This window comes from Carcharhinus amblyrhynchos, chromosome 3 (genome assembly GCF_965287045.1).
Source record: "Carcharhinus amblyrhynchos chromosome 3, sCarAmb.v2.hapA, whole genome shotgun sequence".
In the NCBI taxonomy this organism is placed as follows: Eukaryota; Metazoa; Chordata; class Chondrichthyes; order Carcharhiniformes; family Carcharhinidae; genus Carcharhinus; species Carcharhinus amblyrhynchos.
This window is the reverse complement of record NC_137326.1, coordinates 97,500,322-97,520,151: the sequence shown is the minus strand read 5'-3', so window position 1 is coordinate 97,520,151 and position 19,830 is coordinate 97,500,322. Positions and strand designations below refer to the sequence as shown.

Here is a 19,830-nt window from a genome sequence, read left to right as displayed (position 1 = left end):
CAATCTCTCACCATTTAGATAATATGTTTTGTCCTGCAAAAAATGGACAACCTAACATTCTCCTATATAATTCATTTGCTAGATATTTGCCCACTCACTGAATCTACCTTTTGATGCCTTCTTCAGAACTTACTTTTTCCACTCATCTTTGTGCCAAATATCAGTCTCTTCAGCCAAATTATTCATATAAATAATTGAGGTACACCACTTGTCACAAGCTGCCAATCAGAAAATGACCCATTTATGCCTATTGTTTCCTGTTAGCTAGCCAATCTTCTATCCATGTCAATGTTACCCTCTACACAATGGGCTTTTATTTTTAATAAACTTTTGATGAGGCATCTTATTATACTCTCTGAAAATCCAAGTATGTACACCCACTGGTTTCCCTTTATCCACAGCACCTGCTGCTTAGAGTCAAAGATATATAGCACTGGAATCAGGCCCACTGGTCCAACTTGTTCAGTTTAGGAAACCTGGTCAGCATGGCCTAGTCCTATCTGCCTGCATGTGGACCACATCCCTGTAAACCTTTCCCTCCATTTACCTGTCCAAATGTCTTTTAAATATTATACTTCAAAAAAATTCCAATAAATTGATTAAACAGGGTTTTCCCTCTCACAAAACCATGTGGACTATGCCTGATTAACTTGAATTTAAGTGCACTGTTATAACATCTTAAAACATAACAGCTGTTAAGCTAACAGGCTTCAAGTTTTCTGCCCGTCTCTCGTCATCAGATGAGGGCAGGATCCAATTGACTGTATCCAAAGAGACAAATAGCTCATTGGTCATGTTCCAATATAAAGACTGGGGTAAACTGCGAATGTTATCCATGATTGCCAGAAATCCAGCACTTCTAAAGGGAGAATGGTATATATATTTAAGAAAAAATGTCTCAACTTGTGAATTTCTAGTTTACATTCAGATTGATAACTGAATTACGGCTAATACAGTCATAGCATTAACGATAAATAGCTTCAATCAATTTTCGGAAGGGGAGAGAGAGACAGAGATAAAGGTATGACACTAATGACTTATAGGAAGTTATTTCATCATTGAAAGGCATTATGCTTACAGAGTTTAACAAAACAAAATCTACAATTAAAAGTGGCACAAAAGCAAAATCTAAGTGAATCTTACCCTCACAACAGAAGTTTCCAAACCAGGAAAGCATTCAGAGCTCCACCATCCACATCCTGTCTGGTAGTAAGCCCTATCAACCACCCTCAATTTTGACCTTTTGAGACTCTGAACACATCAAATTTAAAATTCTCATCTCACCTTGCATCCCTTCTGGCTGGTAACTCCCTTCCAACTTCCCTCCGCTCCATCTTCAAACCGTCAGCCACAGTCTCCAGAACAAATTCCATTTCTGTCACTCATTTGCCAATTACACTTAGCTTAAAACTAACTTCTTAAGCTTTAAAATTTGCTTTTTCTGTGACAAGCCTTGGGCATTGTTTTATGTTAAAAGTGCAATAATAAATGCAAGCTATGGTTAATTAAAAAATGTGCAGTGCACTATGCAGCAAATTATGAACTCAAATGATAAAGATTATAAATCATAGAAACTTTATGACAGAGGCCATTCAGCCCTCTGTGCCCATTTTTAGGGGACAAAGCAAGTCATACCATGTATAGGTTTAAGATGTGGGCTTCCAAGAGAACACTGCAGCACAGTATTAGTGAACTGTTGCTATAATCCTTAGGCACTCAACCAGATCATCTCCAAAAGGTTAGGAGAAACTTGGCTGGATTAGTTTCTTAATTAGTTTGCAAGGGGTCTCCCCCTCTGTTGCAGGTGCAGAAAATCAAAACACAGCAAATTTCAATTTCTCAGAGAATCTTATACAGGGTATTGCCAAGTTATTTCATTCAAATACGGGATGTGGGTGTCATTGGCTTTTCCAACATTTATTGCCCATCCCCAATTGCCCTTTAAAAAGATGGTAGTGAGCAGTCTTCAGTACACCCATAGTGCCATTAGGGAGGGAGCTCCAGTTTTGACTCAGCAACATTGAAGAAACAGCAATATATTTCCAAGTCAGGATGGTGGCAAACTGGCATTAAGCAGTATATTCACCAGTTCCTCTTTATCCACAGCACATGTGGCTTCTTCAAAGAACTCCAATAAATTAAACATGATTTCCCTTTCACAAAAGCATGTTGACTGTCTGATTGCCTCAAATATTCCAAATGCCCTACTATAACACCTTTCATAAAAGCATTTTATCACATTTCCATTACAACAGATGTTAGGCTAATTGGCCTATAGTTTCCTGTACCTTTATTCAAAAGAAAGGAAGACATAAGCTTGCCTTCCAATCAGAACCTTCCCCAAATCTAGGAAATTTTGGAAAATTAAAACCAATGCATCAACTGTCTTATTAGCCTCATCTTTCAAGACCTTAGCGTGAAGTCCATCCAGACCAGCTCACACATCCAACAATGTGTTTAATGTCTCTTCCCTGATTATTGTAATTCCCACTGCTTCCAAGTTCCTCCCTCTGCTATATCCTGATTTACAGCTATTTGAGATGTTACTTACGTCCTCTATAGCGAAGACAAATGCAATATATCTATTTAATTCATCGATCATAGCTCTATTTCCATTAACAATTGCCCAGACATGTTTTCTATAAGCCAAATGCTCCCTCTAAACTCTTGTATTTAAATATTTGTTGAAAATTTTATTGTCCATCTTTGTCACTGGCTACTTCTCCCTCATTCTAATTTTTCCCTCCTTACCATTTTGTCATTCTTTGCTATTCTTTCCAATCTTCTGATGCCACTCGTCCTTTTTTCAGTTCATTAGTCTAATTTTGTTAACCACACATGGGCCCTCTGCTTGGAATCTGCCTCTCATTGGAATGTGTATATACTGCATATTCTGAAATCTCTTTAAATGTCTGCTACTGAATCTTTGTTGATCTATCCGTTGAGCATATTTGCCACTTCACTTTGGGCAAAGGAAGAAAACAACCAATTTAAAACCGTACAGAACAAAATAGAGACCTCCATAATACACAATCTGATTTTTTCTGTGCAAAATCTTCACATACACAAGATGTCCAACTCAAAATTGACCACTATGGAAGCTGTAGTTAAGGAGCTAACTGAATCCATCAAGTCTAATGAAAAGATTTGGTCTGTCAACAACTTATAATTATGTATGCATATCAGACTACATTGGCCTTTGAACAGCTATACTTCCAATCTCTACATCAATCTACTACTTTAATTAAATTTAGAGTGCGAGAAAGGTTCAATTACAATTGTGAAAAAAAATGGGTTCAAGCTTATAAAATCCCATCAATCAATACAATGATTTATAAAACTTCAGTTTAACTTCACACAACTTCCATGTAGTTAAGAATGCAAATATTATTTAAAGTCCTAATTACTTTTTGTCCAAATTAAGCAGCAGCCAACATGTTCATATAAATTGAATACCCAGCCAGTTTTATGAATCACAGAATCCCTACAGTGCAGGAGGAGGCCATTCAGCCCAAGTCTGCACCGACTCTCTGAAAGAACATGTTGCCCAGGCCCACTCTCCCATAACCACATGTACTTACCCCATTAATCCCCCAACCTACACACCTTTGGACACTAAGGGGCAACTCAGCATGGCCAATCCACCTAACCAGTACATCTTTGCACTGTGGGAGAAAATCAGAGCACCCTCAGGAAACAGATGCAGGTACAGGAAGAACATGCTAACTCCATACAATCGCCCAAGGCTACAATTGAATCCAGGTCCCTGGCACTGAAGCAGCAGTGCTAATCATTGTGCCACCACACCAGCCAATGAAGCCATCCAGCAACAAGTGAAACTTTAGACAAGTATCCATAACTTCAGACAATTTATTGCCTATCCTTAAATTGTGTTGCTGCATTCCAAAACAGGTTGCTTCCACTTTTGCCAAATACCCACAGTATCTCCGGTAAGTGTCTCTAGTCAGCCTGCAAAGATTACCTCTGATGCCCTCAAAGTATCTATCCTTACCCTCCTCATCTACAGTGGCCCCTTGGTGATACCATTGAAAAGCATCAAATTTTGCATTTTCAACATTCAGCTCCACTACTCCAATTCTCTTCACTCCACTGTGTGCTCATCTGATATCCAGTTGTGGGTGCATCACATCTTCCAGCTAAACATTATGAAGACTCCAATCATTATGCTGTTACCACAGATTCCACCACCTTCCCTGGCCACTGTTTTAAACCAAACAAGACTGTTATTCGTATCTAACTGATCCAGAATTCAGCTATCAATTCCACATCCTTTGCATTGCAAAGACTGCCTAATTCCACTTTCATAGTGCCACTCATGTTCACTTGTTGAGATCTTCATCTGTGTTTTTGGAGTTCACAATGATTTCCTACTCATTCCCCATTTTCTGTAAACTTCTGCTCATCCAAACCTCTTGGATCTTACTCTACCGTCCTTGCTGATCTATGCTAGTTTCATGCCTCAAAAATCTAAATATGGGATGAGAATTTGTTTGTGGTTCATCTTTAAAATCTCTAACCCTATAAAACAGAGTTCGTGTGGATTGGTTTCCCTCTGCCCCACCACTGACAACTACATCTACTAGATCCTAGGTTCTGTAGTTCTCTCCATAAGAGTTTCTACACCCACCATTTAAAACCATAACTTTTGGCCACCTTTCCTAATATCTCATTTATCAGTGATCGTTTTTGCCTGACTATCCAGACACTTTTTGAACATCTATCTACATTAAAAGGCACTAAATACATTCAAACTACTGCATGCCTATACCTAATCTCTGAACATTAGTATCTACGAGTCAATACATACTTCATACAAACTGCCTTCATCCATGCCCGTGTACACAAAATTTACATATTCAGTACCAAATATGCCAGCTGATCAGACTTTTCCACATAATTTTCTTCCACTGTTTGATTATCATAAAAGTCCTATATTGACATGGTTACACATCTGGACAGTGTGAGGAATTTAGTCATCAGGTGTGTGACTATGTCCCCGAATTGTTCTATTATCTGAACAGCAGTACCCAAACAGCTTTGTAATTCCATCTGATAATGCAGCCAACAGGAGAAACTCCTCATCTAGCAAACTGACACAATTCAGCAAATACACACCCAACACATTTGTAGCTTATGATGTAACAAAATTCCAAATGGCATTTCCCATAGCTAATGAATAAAAAGCCTTGAAAAGCAGGAGAGAAAAAAATCTTGATTTATTCAGTTGTTATCTCGGCATAAGTATGAAAGCATTTGATAAAAACTGTAAAATGTAAAATTTTGTAACAGAGAAGAACGGCTATTGCTCCAACACAGATGGGGATTCCCCTTTGATGGGCTCAATTCTCTAAAGCTTTAGATGACAAATTAAAAGGGTACAGTGAATGGTGGCACATCAATGGTTATTGCAGAAAATAAAAGCTCAATGTTTCAGGGGGTAACATATTGGCATGGGTAACAGAATAGGGTTTTTCAGGTTGGCAAGATGTAATGAGTGGTGTGCCATAGGAATCAGTGCTGGGACCTCAACAGTTTACAATTTTATATAAATGACTTGGGTGAACGATCGAAGCTATGGCTGCCAAATTTGACAGCAAGTGTAAACAGGACATGAGGTGGTGACAAGATACACAGATAGTTTGTCTACTCACTTACTGTATCTCCCAACATATACTCTATCAAGCGGTGAACTGCAAACATATGCCCAACAGGGATCAAGCGGAAAATAGCCTAACTCCGTCGCACCGGTCCAACTTGATTCACAATATAATTTTCAGTGATAGAAACAGCTATTCCAATCAGTTTGTCACTTGTGTAAAATTTAACATTTCATAGCAAAGGAGGATGACTATTTCTCCAGCACAGATGGGAGTTCTACTTTGATGAAGCTCAGATCTCGCATGCTTTGGATGACAAATTAAAAGGGTATAATGAATAGTGGCTTCTCGTATCTTTCTGATGGCTTGCAGGATTGGACAATTTCCATCAGGAAACTCCAGATCAAGGCCACACAGTGGAAGGGTGGCTGGCACAATCCAAATACCTCTTGGGTAACATCCAGGTCCAAGTTCTGGACTTCCAACTATAACTTTAAAGTGCTAAAATGTCCCAAGATGCTCCATAGAAGTGTTACCAAGTAAAATTTGACACTGAGCTACACAAGGGGTATTAGGCATAAGATCAATAGCATGATCAAAAAGATAGCTTTTAAAAGGTGAAAGCAGCTAACGAGGGAATTTGAGTTTAGGATCTTAGTAACTGAAGGCATGAGCATCAATAGTGAAGCAATTAAAATCAAGAATGTTCAAGAAACCAGAATTGCAAGAGTGCCAAGAGTTGGTTGATGTTAAATGAGATGGGCAGAGGTAAAGCCATGCAGGAGAATTTTAAAATTGAACTCTTGCTGGAGCCACTATACATCCGTAAGCATGGGGTGATGAACAAACAGGACTTGTTGTCAGCGGTATGACCAGCAGAGTTGGGATGAACATATAGGATGAAAGTCAGCCAGGAATAATTGATAAAGATTGGAGTAGCAGATGAACAGAGGTTCGGGTGGCAAGAGGTGACATTGAGAAGTGTGAATAAACAGTTGGTGATGGAGTGCATACCTGGTTAAAAATGCAGCACCAAGTTTACAAGCAAGTCCTTTCAGTCTCAAATCAATCAATCATCAGGGGCGAGATGGATTTGGTGGCTAGCGAATGGAGTTTATGGCAAGGACCAAAAATAACAACTTTAGTCTTCCCAATATTTAGGTGAAACAAATTTCTGCTGCTCCAGTACCAAAATGTCAGGTAAGCAGTTTGGCAAATCAAGAAACTGCATAAGACTACATGGCAGGCACTTTTGTCCTACAAGAAAATCAGCTAGTTGATCTTGATTAAGTGGCAATCTTGAATCTATAAGACCATAACTTAAGAAGCTGATTCTCACTTGACAGCATGCCCTGGAGTTTCTCTTGCAGAAGGAGCTGATTAACTATTTCACTGCAGTATTTGGATAACTGAAAAGTTCTTGTATTAACAATGAATAACTAAAGTCCAATCATTCTTGACACAGATTACTATTTTGTAAATGTAGAAATTGCAAGTTAATGAACTAGCAGAAACATGAGTTTTTTTGCTACTATTTCTCCTTTACAAAATCTAATTCATAGATGATATCCTAAGACATGTGGTACAACAGTGATTATTCTTTAACAGTAGGAGGATATGAACATATTAATTTCATTCATCCCTGTCTCCCCATCTAGCTGTTTGAAAGAGCTATCCAATTAGTCCCATTCCTGCACTCTTTCTGCAGAGTCTCGAAAAATTAAGTATTTCACAAACAGGGAACAAATTAGCTTGAAAAATAGGGAGGTTGGGGGAAATTAACTTACAAACACCAAACCACTTTTACATGTTAGTTTTTCAGTGATGAACATATGGTTGAGGAAAATCAACAGCAGTGAGACTGTGTCCAATTCACCTTTACCTTGAATGTAATCTGTTTCACAGTGCAAAAAAATGCAGCTGTAGTTTGACGATATAGTTGCATATGGGGAGCTGTGTAATCACTTTAAAACAAGCTTGATTTTGCAGAAAAAAACAGAACAAGAAGTTTGGATGCACACTCAGTCTAAGTTTAGGCTTTAATTGCTGACAACTATATTCTGTGACTTTACTATATTCTCAAGCTAAAAGCTTGGAATAGACATTGCCAGAGACCTACATCTATCTTTGGGCTCCACGATAGATATTCCACTATCCACGGATACTGTTGAAAACACGTAACTCTAAACTTCTGACATCAGCCTAGAGAATTAGAACACAAACTCCACCTTTGCAGAAATAATGCAGACTCTGTGATTTTATGAAAAACATTTACTTGTGGCAAAACAGAACCATAAAAGTATTCCAAACTGTTCAGAATTTTTCCTCTATTTCCTGTTTATCACATTAATCCTTCAAGTTCTGCTGCTCAATCTACTTCCTAGCTTTGAGTCAATAAACAGTTTTTTCCCCCCAAAAACACCTGGAACCTTCTGATGGTATCATATTTATCCATGACTTCAATTTCCATCTTCATAAATCAGTCAAAAATTAAATGTCTCACGGTATTTTGTTCCAACCTCTGCCCATGAGTGCCCCCCAAACAATGCACTCTGATCGCGACAGCAAATTATTTGGTCCTGGATCACAATGCAATCTTTTATTAGGTGATGCTTAGCAACAAACAGAAAATACTCACCAAGACTTCAAAACATCCTAAATACTAATTCGTCAACAGAATATGCCTATGGAAGCAAAGGATAGAAATATCCAGTGTTGTAGTGAGAAGCACACATGTGCATAAAGGATGGCCTCAAGTGTTATACCCACAGTGAACTATTACTTGGATTCACTAATAAATAGCACCGAGGTAAAACCTGAAAGGAGGTGGATCAGAACTGTAATCCCACTGGTCAGACAGCAAGAGAAAGAAAAAAATTGCTCCTCAGCTGCTGACCCATTCAGGAAGAAACAGCTTTAGTTTAACTGTACACTTTTACTAGAACAGCTTCATCTTCATAGCTGCACTAACTAGGTTCTATATAAAATTACTCTTGAATATTAGGAATATATTTTCAGTACAAGATGGTGAAGGACAAAGCAGAAAAGGGAACTACTGATTGAAAATACTTCCTTCAAAACTTCCTCTCCCTCCTCTGCCGCTGCCCCCCTCCCCCCAAGTTATTTTCCCCATGTGAATATAAAAGGCAATATGTGGAGCAAGTACATCTACAGGAAAAAAAAGTGCTTATAAATCTACAAGATTTAAGTGACAGCATTCCTTCAGTTTTGTATTCAAACACCTCAAGAGTGGCAGTACCACTCTCCTGTTTACAAGAAACTGATGGGGCAAGCACACAGTTTTTTAGTGGTTGATTGCAAAATTGGCAACGTTCAGATTGTACATAACACCATGAGGAAAAAAAACTGACCACTTTCATGGAGTTTACATCTAAAAGTGGTGGGCGGATGATTCATCTTGGCTGTTTTCTGGTGTCCCCAACAATAAAACTGAGCCTTCAGCTCAATTTGATTCACTCAATTTAATACAAAAAATAGCTGAGTACAGTGAATACAGTGTGGGCCCAACAGTCCTGCATCCAGAATTAGCCATACCTGTACCCGAGCTCTGAGTACATTTACAACTCTAGCACCGACCCAACAATGCAGAAAGTTGCCCAAATATGCTCACTCCGCAAAAAAAGGACAAATCTAGTCTAGCCAATTACCAATGCATTGGCATACTGCCAATCAGAAAAGTAATCGTAGGTGTTGTCAATTATCACCCAGAACTTACTTGCCCAGTTTTCTGTTCTACACCTCAGTACAACCTTGGTCATGGATAAAAAAATTCCAGATGCAAAGCAAAAGTGACAGTTCAAATGCTGCCTTCATATCAAAGGCAGTGGCACTAAGCAGCCCTCATACAGACAAGGTTAATGAGGGTTTGAGGGAAACTCTGCTGGCTGGATACACTCCTTAAACTGTTACAGTTCAAGATCAATCAACTTAGCTCCAAGAGGTCCTTAGGGTAGTTTGGCCTAGGACATTATCTATAGCTACTTCAAAGATCTTCCCTCCATTTCAAGGTCAAAAGTAGATATCTTTGCTGATGATTGTATCGTATTAAATACAATATGCAATTCCTCAGTCAATGAAACAGTCAAAAACTCTCAACATCCAGGCTTGGTTTGATGAGTGGCAAATGACAGTCCATGCAAGCACCAAGCAATGGCCATGTCAACAAGAGAACTTACACACATTCCCTTGACATTCAATGGGTATTAGCTTTGGCAAAACATCCTTGAGGGGAACAGCGGTCACCAGTGAGTATTAACATAACTAGACCAGGCATATCAAATGTGGTCCCGTTATTTAAGGATTGCAAGGATAACCCGGGTAATTATAGGCTGGTGAACCTGACGTCCGTGGTAGGGAAATTGTTGAAGGTCCTTAGAGATAGGATATATACGCATTTAGAATGGAAAAACTCATTAGTGATAGACAGCATGGTTTTGTACAGGCTAGGTCATGCCTCACAAACTTGGCTGAGTTTCTTGAGGAGGTGACAAAAACGATTGACGAGGGAAGGGCCGTGGATGTCATCTATATGGATTTTAGTAAAGCGTTTGACAAGGTCCCTCACGGCAGGCTGGTGCAAAAGATTAAATCTCACGGTATAAAAAGGTGAGCTAGCTAGATGGGTGGAGAACTGGCTTGGCCATAGAGGACAAGAGGGTGGCAGTTCCAACTGGAACCTTTTTCCAGTTGGAGGTCTGTGACTAGTGGTGTTCCACAAGGCTCTGTACTGGGACCTCTGCTATTTTTGATATACGTAAATGATTTGGAAGATGATGTAGCTGGTGTGATCAGTAAGTTTGCGGATGGCACAAAGATTGCCGGACTTGCGGATAACGACGAACATTGTCAGAGAATACGGCAGGATATAGATAGGCTGGAAAATTGGGCGGAGAAATGGCAGATAGAATTTAATCCAGATAAATGCAAAGTGATGCATTCAGTGGATCTAATGTGGGCAGGAGCTATACAATAAATGGCAGAACAGAGGGACCTGGGAGTGGAAGTCCACAGATCCCTAAAGGTGGCAGCACAAGTGGAGAGGGTGGTGGAGGTGGCATATGGCATGCTTGCCTTTATTGGACAGGGCATATGTTGCAGCTAAATAGAACGTTGGTTAGGCCACATTTGGAATACTGTGTCCAGTTCTGGTCGCCACACTACTAGAAGGACATGGAGGCTTTGGACAGAGTAGAGAAAAGGTTTACCAGGAGGTTGCCTGGTATGGAGGGTCTTAGCTATGAGGAGAGATTGGGCAAACCGGGTTTGTTTTCCCTGGAAAGACAGAGGTTGAGGGGTAACCTAATAGCGGTTTATAAAATCAAGGGCATAGATAGGATGAATGGTGGGAAGCTTTTTCCCAGGTTGGAAGTGATGAACACAAAGGGTCAAGTTCAAGGTGAGGGGGGGGGCAAGGTTCAATACAGATGTCAGGAGGACGTATTTTACACAGAGGGTGGTAGGGGCCTGGAATGCACTGCCAAGCAAGGTGGTTGAAGCGGACACACTGGGATCGTTTAAGACTTATCTAGATAGCCACATGAACAGACAGGGAATAGAGAGATACAAAGGAATGGTCTAGTTGGGCGCATGAGCGGCACAGGCTTGGAGGGCCGAAGGGCCTGTTCCTGTGCTGTACTGTTTTGTTCTGTAAGTGCTATGGCTAAAAGAGCAGATCAGATGCTGGGTATTAATGCTAAGTGACTCATTGTCTAAACCCCAAAGTCACTTCACCATCTACTCGGTACAAGTCAGTATAATGGGCACTTGCCTAGAAAAAGTACAACACCAACAAGAAGCTTGAAACAAAACAACATGCTTGATCTGCATCTCATCATTTTAAACATTAGCTCCCTTCATTGCCCTTACTAAAAAATATTGCTGTGTTTTCTACGTTACAACAGTAACTATGCTTCAAAACTGGTTCATTGGGATTTCCTAAAATGCTTTGGAGCCAAAGTCTCTTATCACCAATGGTGTGGCTGCAGGATGGGTATCATTTATAAGATGCACTCTCACAACTCGAGGTTTCTCAACAACACATGCCTCCCACAACCACCATCACCTAGAAGGACAAAGGCAACAGATGCATGGTAACACCACCACCACATCCAAGATTTAGCTCAATGTCTCAAATCCTGACTTTGATATACTGCCATTCCTTGAATACCTGATTAGTCATATTCCTGCCATTCCATCATCATTGATGGGTCAAAATCCTGTAAGAACATACTCAAATCACACTGTGGGAGTATATGCACCACACAAACTGCAATGATTCAAAATGATAACAGTATGTCACCACCTTTGCAAGGACACCTTGATAGCAACACCCATAGACACCAAAGTAAATAAATCAGGCGGGAAGCTGGGAAAATCCACAGGTTCCCAGGAAAGGATCTATGTTTTATGCAAATCTGATTATTCAGTAATTGGTTTGCTTCACTGCTCTGGCATCAGCTGTAATTTAATCTTATTCTGGTCATTTTAAATTGGCTCTTACTATCTACAATACAAGCACAGTACATGTGTATCAGGTTAACTTTTGTGCAATTATCTAATACAAAAATGTTTACATTTACTATACTAACCAAAATAACAAATGCAACTTTGTATCAGCAGGAAGAAGGGAGAACAAAAGCAAAATTTCAAAAACGGGAAATTTAGGGGTAAATCATAAATGCTGGGGCAATGTCAAATCAATTTTTTTGTGCTAATATTGTAGAATGAGTAATCACACATTTTCCAGACATATCCTTTAGCTAATTAAATTCTCTTTTCCACCAGTTTGAATAATTGGCTTGTAAGCACATAACACAATCTAAGAGAGTTGTTGTGCATCCCTGACAAATAGCAATTACTATTGTTTTCTGGTCAGTGCCTTTCAAGACTGTCATTGTAAACAGTGATGAATTCACTAAATCTAATTGTTTCCTGGCCCACAAACTATGAAAAGCTTTCAGCTTGTTTTGTTGAAGCGCTTCACTAATTTGCTGCAGGAAAGGGAATTAGTCACCCTTCCCTTACCTGCATGATTTTATTCCCCTTGTTTAGTGGGACCATTTAATTATAAAACCACCACCAAGAAACACTGGACACGTTCATTGCAAATTAGCCAAGCATCATGTCAGAATAAACTCAAGTAATCAGAGCCCAACTGCAGCTTTTCGTCAGCAGTTAGGACTGCTGCTCCAAGTTCGGAAAACTTGCATGTAGGAGGCATAATATCAATCAACACCCTTAATGTCAACTGTATGGCCTCTCCCACTGACAGGCCCAAATGAAGGGGCATTGCTCCGAGTCCTCAACATTGAATCCAGGCTTCAGAGTTCTGTATTTCTGATCGAATCAAGAATCTCTCTCTCCAAATACCAATTATTTGGATCAAGCACTGAGGTAAGGGTACAGTTTGTACTCAGGGTTGGAACTTCAACATTGGTACCACTACCAACCACGCCAGCTGAGACCTGAAGTACATAGCTGCCAATGCCAGGTTACCACAGTACCAACAAGAGGCCATTAAGTATTTCTCACCTTCAACAACCTGCCATAGACATGTGCTCACATCAGCAGTGAACAAGTGACCATCGCATAGTCCACATGAAGATAAAGTCTTCATATTAAAGGCATCCTCCATCAAGTAATACAGCACAACCACCATGCTATTTGGTACAGATCAAACAATCCAAAACTAGTCATCCACAAGGTGCTGAGACTCAGGAAACAATTGTATACCACTGGACTTTTCAATTGAAATATCCATCCTCCCCATCAAGCTGTGATGTCAACCATTATTCAATGGAAAATGTAGAACAGCATTCTAATAGCAGCACCAAACATGCTTTACAATGATGCATGACTTACCACCAGGTTTACAAAGCAGCAGGCCCAGAACCAATAGATCAGCCCAAAACCAATAGCTGTACACATCCAGTCAAAAATAGAGAACAATTAACAAAAAGGACCCTTGAGAATCATCATCTTCAACAATAGAAGCCAGCACAAATACAAGATACAAGACAAATTTCAGGAAACATTTTCAGCCAAAAGTGATAAGCGGGCAATACTGCTTTGCACCCTCTTGTTATCCATTATTAATGTTCAGGCAATTCAGCTCACTTCATGTGATATTAAATGTGGCTAAGTGTAGTTAACACAAAGGTTACATGTCCTGACAGAGCATCAGATGTATTCCTCATGTCTAGAATTAGCTGATTTCCTCCTCTGGCTATACCAATGCAACTATGACATTTTAAATGTCAGTTTATTTCAATACCTATTCATTCAAAAAACAAAACAATCAAGCTAAGATGATTGCCATCCTACATCACACCTACCAGAGTAATGAATGAAGATTTCACCTGTGCCAAATAATGCCAACTTATCAAGAACCTGCTCAATGAGTTCAGTTTAGATTCTGCACAGCCACTAGCTCCAATTCTCAAAGCTTTGATGTAAACATGCACACAAAAGTGAAATGCAAGGGAAGAATAAATGCACTCAACATCCACACAGCATTAAAGATCCCGAGTAATACCTATATCAGAGGGTCAGTGGGAAATCCACCAGAGGTTAGACATTTTGAAACCCAAAAAGAAAACTCTGCGCGTCCAGACCGAACATCATGACTCCATGTCACTACCATGGAGAGAACAACCATTTTCAGCTGCTTCTGCGCAATGCATTTAGTGATATCTCCAAAAATTGAATCAATTTCAGGTAACTTTTTAAAATTCATTCACAATATTTATCCATTGCCAAAGCCATGTCCATCCCCAATTGTATTTGGCCACCAACCTTTTGAATAGTATTGGAATATGAGCAAGCCGCTCAGAGTGGCAGTACGGAGTCAACCATATTTCTGTGGGCCAAGTCAACTATAGGTCAAATCAAACAATGACAAAAAGCCCGCTGAACTTTGACAATTTGGCAGTTTCACAGTCACCATTACTGATACAGCGCTAGCTTTTTTTATTCCAGATTTTATTTTATTGAATTTATATGCTCCAGCTGCTATGGTGGACTTGAACATCTGTCCCAAAATCATTAGTAAGAAAATCAGCAAGTTTATTTGAGGTAAACGCCGGCTTTCGGAACTGGCTGTTCCTTTGTCAGGTGGGTGGGAGTTCTGATCACAAACAGGACATACAAAGACACAAACTCCATTTAAATGAATAATGATTGGAATGAGAGTCTTTACAGCTAATCAAGTCTCAAAAGGTACAGACAATGTGCATTCAACCTTGGCATCGCCACATCAAAATCATTAGCCCACTAACAGAACAACTTTGCTGCTGTACACAGTCAAACTATACTGATCCTATACAAAACTCAGTCTTCAAGATAAACAGCATAAGGAACTTTTCATCAGTATCATTAGAATTCAAATGGTGCTCTGCGATTACTTGAGTTTATCTGCACAGTAGCACTGAATTGTACTCAGAAGTTGTCAGGTCTGAGACCCAGTTGACACTGAACTAACTATGCCTTCCACCACTGTGCATAAAGCGAATGTTCAATGAGGACAGGAGAGAGCAAGTTTCTGAAGAACATTGTTTCTCTCCTAAATGTGTATTTCAGCCAAGTTATTAGATGACAAGCGTAAACTTATGCAACATAGAATTCCGGAGGGGTGGGGTGGGGAAGAGACCCATGAAATGCACCTTAGCAGGAGGTGCATATTACTGGGGCTCAGGGTGAAGGAAAAAAGTTTTTAAAAAATATTTTCATGTTTACCAGTTTGACAATTCTAATCATAATGCTTGATAAAATTAGCAAAGCTAAAATACTCAATGCTGACAGACTTTGAATTCAGTGTAAGCAACTCAATTACTCCCAAGTTTTACCCAACTTGGATTCAAAATATTTACACAATTTTTATTTGCAACAGCTATTTTGTATATGTTTCCATTAAAAGAATTAAGTTCCAGAGGGAATGGCCACGAGAACTTTGCTAAATGGATCAGAAAGCTCAGTTTCTAAGTAATGTTTTTTGGTCTTTAATTTAGAGGAATTGAGGGTCCTATAGCATCAAATCAAAACTTTCAACTCTATTATCGTCCTGTTAAAATTTAAATTAGATGTACCTATAGATGAGTAAATTACGTTCTATATTTGACTATTTTCAATGTGGGATATGCTCTCATTTATCAGCTGTATAACTTTTGGAAACTGAAGAATGCATTTCTTCTCCTCTAAATTCTGGAAAATTCCACTCAACCATGAGTTACTTAACAGCTTTTATAAGCTGAAAAGCAAACAACAAACCAGCTTGTAATTAAAATTAATTATCTTTCTCCATTACCAAGCTTGGATTTTCATTTATGATGAGTTAGCTTCTGCAGCATGTCAAAAAAGGGGTACTTTACAAAAGTCATGAGGTAATGAACTCAAAGGAGAACCCAGGATCCAAATATTGCAGTAGTTTGTTCAGGTGCCTCCATTTTGCATGGTTAAGCCTAGAGCCATTGCCAATTTTATACTCTGCTGTTCCATCAACATATTTAAAAAGTCCTCAAGTTTTTAAAGTTAGTGGCATATTTACCCATGTTCTTCAATTACAATACAGTTTTCCTGGCAGAGCGACAAAATGTCAGAATCCCTTCCAGTATCATACTGGAATAAAACGTAAACATGGGTACAAAAATCTTTACTTTATTTGTCCTTCCCCATTCCTTATTTGTCTTGAGACAGACTTGTGCCCAGACACAATGTCACAGGAAGCAGCAGTGAGCCTCGTCAGGCTATCCAAGTATATAGGATACTGCTGCAATGGCCTCCTTTATGCTTCTCATTTGGAATGTACAGGAATAGGAGAAATGACAGATTTCTAATCATTCCAGAATCATATAATGTATAGCATCTGCACAACTGTACTGAATCCGATCAATTAACCAAATAAAAAAAAAATCGGAAAACTTAAAATTTTTGTACTCAATATCCCAGCAGCCTAAATATTTACCCATCAAGCCAGTGGCCCCAGAAACACTTTTTGCAATGTAAAAGTGCAGTTCCGATGAATAAATCTTGTCTCTGGCGCTCAGGTTATACTTGAAGTTAAATTAATCCACGTCAGCAGCTCCATTAACATTTCTTGCTGCTACAATTAAACTGAAGTCAATAGTGTGAATAGTGTCAATAGTGTCAATAGTTATCAACCTAACTTGTGTATCTATTAATAAGTTGTACAACATTTTCACACTATACCAGAATTTTCCCTCAAATGGGCTATTCAGAAATTTCCCAAAAATGGAGACGGGCTGATTTGCAATACACTAAAAACCACAAAATTGTACAAGGCTTAAACAGGTTCCATGTGCACCATGTTGCATTATATTCGTAAGGGGAGGACAGTAATGTGGAACTGGACATAGTAGCCCTCATATCCTGCATCAACCCACAAAGCATAAGCTCTCGCGCACGCACAGGCAGTAGAGTGACAAAACTAGACAATGGCGTTGTGTTTGACTCTTTGTGATAATCGCCTATCAACACTAATCAAACATTCCTTAACAAATCTTAGATCTACAATACAAACATTACAACTTTAAAACACTATTTACCCCCGTACACTATACGTATCAGCTGGTACATGCTATTAGCAAATTGTGCAATTCAAACTAGAAAGTTTCACCACCTCCAAGTCAATAGACACATGGATCATAGAATCCATTCAGTGCAGAAAGAGGCTATTGGGCCCACTGAGTCTGCACCAACTCTCTGAAATAGCATCTTACCCAGGCCCATCCCCTGCCCTATTCCCATAACCTTGAGAATTTACCACAGCTAATTCACCTAACCTACACATCTTTGAACTGCAGAAGGAAATCCACGCAGACATGGGGGGTACATGCAATCCCCCACAGTCATACAAGGCAAGAATAAAATCTAGGTCCCTGACACTGAGAGGCAACAGTGTTATTCACTGTGCCACCATACCTGCTGTAACTAAGTGGATTGAAATGCAATATTCTGGACTCTAGCTCAAACTAAACTTTAAAACCTTCCCGCAGATTGTAGGCAGCTCTAATCTCTGCCAGTACTCAATCACTCGCATACTGAAAAAAAATGCAAATTAGAGTGCAGTAACAGGCAGGATACACTTGCGAAAAATTCTAAATTAATCCTTTTTACTTAATTGAATTGACAAAGATGACTTCCAGCTACAAAGAACTGACGTGCATATTAATCTCCATAATTCTAGCAAAATCTGAAGGAATTTCAGCAGTTACAAGCCGTCCCTTCACTAAATAATAAAGTAAAGTTGAGTTAGTCACAAGAAAAGCTTACATTAACACTGCAATGAAGTTATTATGAAACCCCCCTTTTAGCCGCAGACCAGCACCTGTTTGGGTCAATGCACCTAACAGCACGTCTTTCAGAATGTGGGGGGAAAACCAGAGGAAACCCACGCAGACACACGGAGAATGTGCAAACTCCAGTGACCCAAGCTGGGAATCAAACCCTGGCACTATCAAGCAGAAGTGTTAACCACTGTGCTACCGTGTCGTCCCAAAAATCAACGCATCCTCTATTAACAACGCATTTAAAGGGAAAAAAATCAACTCAATGTAGATGTTTGGAATACAAAATACAGCGAGTACAAGAGTGAAATAATTGAGGATATCAATACGGGGTGCTTGCAAATATTCTTTAGAGTTCATCTATTATTTCATAGATCTTGTGGTGCCAAAAAATTAAAATATGAAGTGACCAAAATTGACAAAATCTGAGCATCAAATTTTAGTTCCTTGTTAATCAAAACTTTGCAACTTTTTGAACAGGCGTTTCTAAATTTGACACCATCGAATTTTCCATCTGCAAATGAAACGGCATAAACGGAGTAACTCTTGAGGTCAGTCGTAACCCGAGAGGAAGAAGCAGCATTGCAGTCTGAGCACGACTGCCCCGTGGAACTACCTGCAAGAGTACAGGCAACATGGATTTGAAATGAATGGTTTTAAAGGGAAGAGAGATATCGCTGAGTGTAGAGGTGACTTTAAGTCAGCTCGGTGCCTCTCCTGTGTTGTTGAGCTGCCTGTTTATTATGTGGTTGTGTTGTAAGATCCCCTCCCCTGTGTAGGAATATCAGACCGTGCTGCAGTTTGCGCGACAATGAAGCAGCCGAAATGAGACAGGTGCAAAGTCAGCCGAAGAGCAGCAACAGTCCCAGTGGCAGGCGGCCCAGAGTCAGACACCCTCCTCCCCTCGCCCGCCTTCCCGTCCCGGCCAGAACGGGCACATCAACAATCAAACCAACAGCCTAGGGGCTTCAACTGGCCGGGGGGGGGGGGGGGGGAGGGGAGAGGGGGTTTCCCCTCCACCGACACACATCCCCTCTCTCTCCCCCCCCCCTCCGCCGGCGGCCGGTGACTAGGCCGCAGGGCCGAGCCTCGGCCCCCAGTGGGGTCGGGGTGGGGGCGTGGTGGGGGCCTCCTCCCGGGCCGCAGCGCCGTCCACAGTCGGTGGTGACTCACCCCTTTCTGGCTCCTCTCCTTTGGGGCCTGCGCCTCTCTCCGTGCGGCCTGCTCGGCGCTGTCTCTGTCTTTCCCCCACCCCCCGCTCCGGCCTCCTCCTCCTCTGCCGCCGCCGCTGCTTTTCCGCCGCTTCCTTCTCTCCAGACACGGGGCGGGCGGGGCGGACCCTTGCGTCAGCTGGTGCGCGATGACGTCACGGTGCCAGCCCCGCCCAGGGCCGGAGTTTGTGAATGAACATGAGTTGGGGTCACGTGGTCCTTCACGGAGCGAGCTGGCCACGTGATTGGGCAGCAGCCTATGAAGTGTTGAGGAGGGAGGCTGAGCCAATGGAGTGTGTTCCGGGTTGGGGAGGACCCTTAGCCTCATTGTTAGTCATGTCATACTCTTGTTTGTAAATAACTAGTTATCACTGGTAATAAAGCCTTTAGTACTTTGAGCCACATTGAGTTAGCCTCGATTTATTACACTGGCAACGAGGATATGATTGCCGGTGTCACTCTCTTCCTCCATCACCGGCATCCCTCCTTGTCTCCCGTCCTCGATCACTGCTGCCATCTGCCTTTTCCTACCCCAGAGCATCACTTGCATCTCCCTCTTGAATTTTGCCAGCATTTCCCTTTCACTCCACTGTCCTTTCCCCGCACCCCCCCATCATCACCAGCATCTCCATCTCCACCCGCCCACCCCATCCCTGATCATCGCTGGTATCTCCTCCCCCC

The 19,830-nt window shown here is 40.7% G+C and overlaps 1 protein-coding gene across 1 annotated transcript in view; it reads right to left on the bottom strand.

Moving 5' to 3' along the window:
- cab39 (calcium binding protein 39) overlaps positions 1-19,242 on the bottom strand; it is a 68,027-nt gene extending 48,785 nt beyond the window's left edge. The window contains exon 1 of the mRNA XM_080185559.1: positions 19,112-19,242. The gene's annotated coding sequence lies outside the window, so the exon portion shown is untranslated. The remainder of the gene's footprint in view (positions 1-19,111) is intronic.
- Positions 19,243-19,830: the final 588 nt, after the last annotated feature.